General features: G+C 51.4%; 1 protein-coding gene across 3 annotated transcripts in view; it reads right to left on the bottom strand.

Moving 5' to 3' along the window:
* TRAPPC9 (trafficking protein particle complex subunit 9) overlaps positions 1-6,017 on the bottom strand; it is a 736,107-nt gene extending 730,090 nt beyond the window's left edge. The window contains exon 1 of one of the 3 annotated variants that reach the window (XM_058444536.1): positions 5,750-6,017. The gene's annotated coding sequence lies outside the window, so the exon portion shown is untranslated. The remainder of the gene's footprint in view (positions 1-5,749) is intronic. The other 2 variants (XM_058444535.1, XM_058444534.1) reach the window with 2 other exon arrangements.
* Positions 6,018-6,112: the final 95 nt, after the last annotated feature.

A 6,112-nucleotide genomic window follows, 5' to 3' on the forward strand; every position in this document is an offset into this window, starting at 1 on the left:
GGAGGCCGAGGCGGGCGGATCACAAGGTCAGAAGATCGAGACCATCCTGGCTAACACGGTGAAACCCCGTCTCTACTAAAAATACAAAAAATTAGCCCGGGGTGGTGGCAGGCACCTGTAGTCCCAACTACCTGGGAGGCTGAGGCGGGAAAATGGCGTGAACCCGGGAGGCGGAGGTTGCAGTGAGCCAAGATCACGCCACTGCACTCCAGCCTGGGTGACAGAACCAGACTCCATCTCAAGAAAAAAAAAAAAAAAAGAATTAAAAGAAAAAGAACTTGCCTTATAAAACTGTATTTAGATCAAGGAGGTTGCGAATGTAAAGGGCCTAGCACTGTGCCTAACATAAAAGGAGAGATTACATAAATATACCACCATTCCTTTATAAACGGGAGAGCTGCCATAACCTCTCTGAGCCAATTTTGTCAGACATAAAAAGAAAACGTTATTACCTGATTCCCCAGAGCTGGGGAAAAATTAAATTAGATGACCCACATGAAAGAATCTGGCTCAGAGGAGATCCTCAATACATGCTTGTTGAAGAGATTAATGAACAAACAAACAAATGAACAATCCAAATAATGCTGCCCCCAGCCCACAGACGGTCATGACGGAAGTCCCACTGCCTGGAAGTCAGGGCGAATCTTCAACTCCCAGCTCTACACACACGACCTGGGTGACCTGGAGCAAGCCTGTGCGCATCCCTGAACCCCAGTTCATCGTGAATAAAAATGAGGATAGTAACACATACCTCAAGGTGTCAGCAAGTCAACATTCTGGTTGTGATAACGTACTGTGGTTTTGTAAGATGGCACCACGGAGGGAAACTGGGCAAAAGGTATATAGGATCCCTCAGTATTATTTCTGACAAATGCACATGGAGCTACAACTACTATAGTCTCAAATAAAAAGTCTAATTTTTTTAAAGGTTAGGGAGATTAAACGAGCTCTCTGTATCAAACAAGAAAAAGATGCCTCGATACACACCTCCACTGTCCCCATCAGCGGGCTTACATTTCCTCGGGGGATTTGGCCATGGTCCCCATGGCCAGAGGCAGCTGTACCATGAGCTAATGGGGTTCAGCTTCAGGCCCCTTCCATGGCCCTCTATCTAATTTTGCATTTTTAATTTTGTTTTCTTTTTCTTAAATAGGAAGCCCAAAACGGCATAACCTTCAGGTCACCAAAGCCTGACTGCAGAGATCGTGGCAGTAAAACCCTCCCAGGTGAGACACTAAGATTAAAGTGACATAGCTACAAGACCTCTGTGAAATTCTAATGGCAAGCCTGTCACCTGCCCGGAGAGAAGGACGACTGCGTGTCGCGGGCTATCCCATTCTGAATAGGCAGAGCCCACAATGGACTATACATCGCAACCCCACCTCTACAGACTTCAAAAATACACACGGATAGAGGAGTATGGACAAAGTTAAATTTAAAAAAAAGGAAACCCTAGCCTCCCAACATGTCTTGCTTCTGCCCAGGATCTAAACGGTTCACGAGTATGTTACGTGTGTGGCTCAGCCCAAGTCCCCGACTCCAGTGTTTATGCTCTCAAGGATGACGCCCCACTCTCTCCTGCCCTTTCCCCACAACGATTCCCTAAAGAGTCTTTTCTGCACACAAAAACCACCTTGGAAAGAACCAAAATCACATCATCTTCAACGAAGAGGCATAACACCCCTCGGAGGACATATCAAAATACTGAGCGGGGGAGACTGGAGAGCTCATGTTTCTCAAAAGTAGGCACGGTTTAACAGAAGTTGAGACACACTGAGGCCCTCATTCTACAGAGGAGGAGAGTGCGGCCCACAGCAGATGAAGAAAGGGCCTTATTTTAAAAGTATCATCTCGGCCAGACACAGTGGCTCACACCTGTAATCCCAGCACTTTGGGAGGCAGAGGCGGGAGGATCACTTGAGGTCAGGAGTTAGAGATCAGACTGGTCAACATGACAAAACCCCGTCTCTACTAAAAATAGAAAAATTAGCCAGGAGTGGTGGCACACACCTGTAGTCCCAGCTACTCGGGAGGCTGAGGCAGGAGAATTGCTTGAACTCAGGAGGTGGGGGAGGCAGTGAGCCAAGATCACAACATTGCACTCCAGCCTGGGTAACAGAGCGAGACTCCATCTCAAAAAATAAATAAATAAAAATAATTTAAAAATAAAAAGTATCATCTCATCTAAAAAGCAGCATAATCAGCCAGGTGTGGTGCCTCACACCTGTAATCCCTGCACTTTGGGAGGCGGAGGCAGGCAGATCACTTGAGGTCAGGAGTTGGAGACCAGCCTGACCAACATGGAGAAACCTGGTCTCTAATGAAAATACAAAAAAATCAGCCAGGCGTGGTGGCGCATGCCTGTAATCCCAGCTACTCAGGAGGCTGAGGCAGGAGAATCGCTTGAACCCAGGAGGTGGGGGTTGCAGTGAGCTGAGATCGCGCCACTGCACTCCAGCCTGGGTGATAAGAGTGAGACTCCCTTTCAAAAAAAAAACAACCTGACCTCACACCTGTGATCTCAGCACTTTGGGAGGCCAAATCGAGTGGATCGCCTGAGGTCACGAGTTCGAAACCAGCCTGGCCAACATGGCAAAACCCTTTCTCGGCTGGGTGCGGTGGCTCACGCCTGTAATCCCAGCACTTTGGGAGACCGAGGCAGGCGGATCACGAGGTCAGGTGAAACCCCATCTCTACTAAAAACACAAAAAATTAGCCGGGCGTGGTGGCGGGTGCCTGTAGTCCCAGCTACTTGGGAGGCTGAGGCAGGAGAATGGCGTGAACCCAGGAGGCAGAGCTTGCAGTGAGCCGAGATCGTGCCACTGCACTCCAGCCTGGGCAACAGAGCAAGACTCCGTCTAAAAAAAAAAAAACCCGTTCTCTACTAAAAATACAAAAATTAGCCAGGCTTGGTGACATGCACCTATAATTCCAGCTACTTGGGAAGCTGAGGCACGGGAATCACTTGAACCCAGGGAGGAGGAGGTTACAGTGAACTGAGATCACACCACTGCACTCCAGCCTAGGTGATAGAGTAAGACTCTTAAAAAAAAAAAAAAAAAAAAAAAAAAAAGACGCCTGCTCCTGAGCCAGTTCTGGTATCTGAGACTAAGCTAATACAGGTATTAAAACAGCAAAAGTATGTATCTTCAACTTGGTAGTTCCTCCATACAGCTACCATAAAACCAGCAATCCAAGAGATCTGAAAACATGTATCTACACCAGAAACTTGTACAGGAATGTACATAGCAGTATTATTCCTCTTTGAGACAGAGTTTTGCTCTGTCACCCAGGCTGGAGTGCAGTGGCAGGATTTCAGCTCACCTCAACCTCTGCCTCCCAGGTTCAAGCGATTCTTATGCCTCAGCCTCCCGGGTAGCTGGGACTATAGGCGTGAGCCACCATGCTAGGCTAATTTTTGTATTTTTAGTGGAGATAGGGTTTCACCAATGTTGTCCAGGCTGGTCTGGAACTCATGACCTCAGGTGATCCACCCACCTCAGCCTCCCAAAGTGCTGGGATTACAGGCACAACATTATGCTTGTTTTTTGTTTGTTTGTTTGTTGTTTTGAGATGGAGTCTCACTCTGTCGCCAGGCCGGAAAGCAGTGGCGCAATCTCGGCTCACTGCAAACTCCGCCTCCCATGTTCAAGGGATTCTCCTGCCTCAGCCTCCCGAGTAGCTGGGACTACAGGCGCCCACCACCACGCCCGGCTAATTTTTGTATTTTTAGTAGAGAGGGGGTTTCACCATGTTGGCCGGGATGGTCTCGATCTCTTGACCTCGTGATCTGCCCGCCTCGGCCTCCCAAAGTGCTGGGATTACAGGCTGAGCCACCATGCCTGGCCAGGCACAGCATTATTCTTAATAGCTAAGGAGTGAAAACAACACAAATGTCCATCAACTGCCTGATACACAAAATGCTAAATCTATACAATGGAATATTATTCAGCCACAGAAAGGAACAAAGTGCTGATGTAAGCCACAACATGAATAACTTTAGAGCACTGTGCTAAGTGAAAGAAGCTAAATACAAAAGGCCACATGTTGTATGATTCCATTAATAGGAAATGCCCTGAATATGCAAATCTATATATATCGAAAGTAAATTGGTGGCCGCCAGGGGCTGTGGGAGGGGGGAATGAGGAGTGACTGGTAATGGGTATGGAGTTTCTTTATGGGGTGATGAAAATGTTCTGGAATGACAATGGTTACACAAGTGTGAATATACTAAAAATCACTGAATTGGCCGGGCATGGTGGCTCACGCCTGTAATCCCAGCACTTTGGGAGGCCAAGGCGGGTAGATCACGAGGTCAGGAGTTCAAGAGCAGCCTGGCCAACATAGTGAAACCCCGTCTCTACTAAAAATACAAAAAAAGTTTAGCCGGGCACGGTGGCAGGCACCTGTAACCCAGCTACTCAGGAGGCTGAGGCAGGAGAATCGCTTGAACCCAGGAGGCAGAGGGTGCAGTGAGCCAAGATCGTGCCATTGCACTCCAGCCCAGGCAACAGTGCGAGACTCCGTCTCAAAAAAAAAAAAAAAAAAAAAAATCACTGAATTGTACACTTTAAAGCAGTGGATTTTATGGCAGGTAATCGAGGCTCAATGAAGCTGTTATTTTTGACACACTAGATTTCTGAAACATTTATTGTTTACATATTTCCGGACAACTATTTTTCCCTCTACACTACTGGTCTTCCACTCAATTAAAAAAAAGAACAAACACACACAACAAAACCTAGCCAGATCTTTAAGGCAATGTTCCTGGGCCTCCAATATCATTCACCCGGTGCTTTGTTTCATGTTAACAAATAAAGATGTCATAGGTAGCTATGACTACCTTAGAAACACGGGACAGTCACCAGTTCAAACTGGGGCCGTGGGGAATGGAAGGGAAGTCACTCCCCCATACCTTTCAACTGGGCCTTGCTTCCAGCGTTTTAATTCCTCTCTCTATAAAAACATTTGAAGACAGACAACGCATCCTAACACGGGAAAACTTCCGGTTAACATTCACGTTGGGAAGGTCCGTAGGGGTGGAGGGGCTTGGGGTGGGCTGACAGGGAGAAGACCACAGCCCAGCAGGCTGACTTCCTCTCCCCAGGGTTCCCTGGGATAAGTTGGAGTTGACAGCGCGCTTATCCCAGAGAGCATCGCCTGATGCCGCCCAGCTAGATCGGAGGCACTTTGAATCCAGGAGACAGGAGAGAAAGGGCTAGGGGAGAAGCCCGGGATCTCAGGGCGGGGAAAGCGCCGGGGGCGTGGGCTGTGCTGGTCCCCAGGCCCCAGCCGCGGGTCCCAGACCCCGCGGGCTCCAGGGGGCGTAGCCAGGCCCAAGGGCGGGGGGCTCCAGCGCCGCGGACGGCCAGGGAGGGGAAGCCAGGCGGAGACAGCTCGGAGGCGCAGAGGGGAAGGGGACCCCGCCGCGGGCTCGGGAGAGGAGAGCCGGCCCGGGCAGCAGGTGTGGGCCGGGTCCCGGACAGGTGTCCGCCGAGACTTCAGCGGGTGTGGACACGGCCTTGGACAGGTGTAGGCAGAGCGCCAACAGGAGCGAGGGCGCCTCGAGCAGTTGCAAGCTGAACCCCGGCCGGCGAGCGGACCCGGACAGGTGTGGCGGGTTCCGCCCGGACAGGTGAGGGCCGGGCGAGCCCCTCCGCTGGACGCGCCGACTCCACGGCCAGCCGCGCAGCCCTCCCCGCAGCCGGCCCGAATTGCCTGACCGGCAGCCCCCCCGCTTTGCACTTACACAGCCGGTGGCCCCGGGCCCGGAGCGGGAGCCCACGACCTGGCGGGCAGCGGGGCCGAGCAGCCTCTGCGGCCACTTCCCCGGCTCTGGGCTGGCGCTTCCGACTGGCGGCCGAGCCGGCGCTGCTCCTGCGCGTGCGCGGAGGCCAGGCCCGGGCCCCCGATCCGTCCCGAGTTTTGCAAGAGACGCGAGGGAAGCAAGGGGGTAGGAGCGAGGTAGAAAGGAGGAGGAGCGAGGGAGAGAAGACGGGACAGGGAGGGAGGGGACATGGGGAGGGAGGAGGAGGAGAGAGGAGGCAGGAGGGAGAGAAAAAGGTGGGGTGAAAGAAGGAGGTAGGAGGAGCGAGGGAGAGATGCGGGGACA

This window comes from Hylobates moloch, unplaced genomic scaffold (genome assembly GCF_009828535.3).
Source record: "Hylobates moloch isolate HMO894 unplaced genomic scaffold, HMol_V3 SCAFFOLD_9, whole genome shotgun sequence".
Lineage (NCBI taxonomy): Eukaryota > Metazoa > Chordata > Mammalia > Primates > Hylobatidae > Hylobates > Hylobates moloch.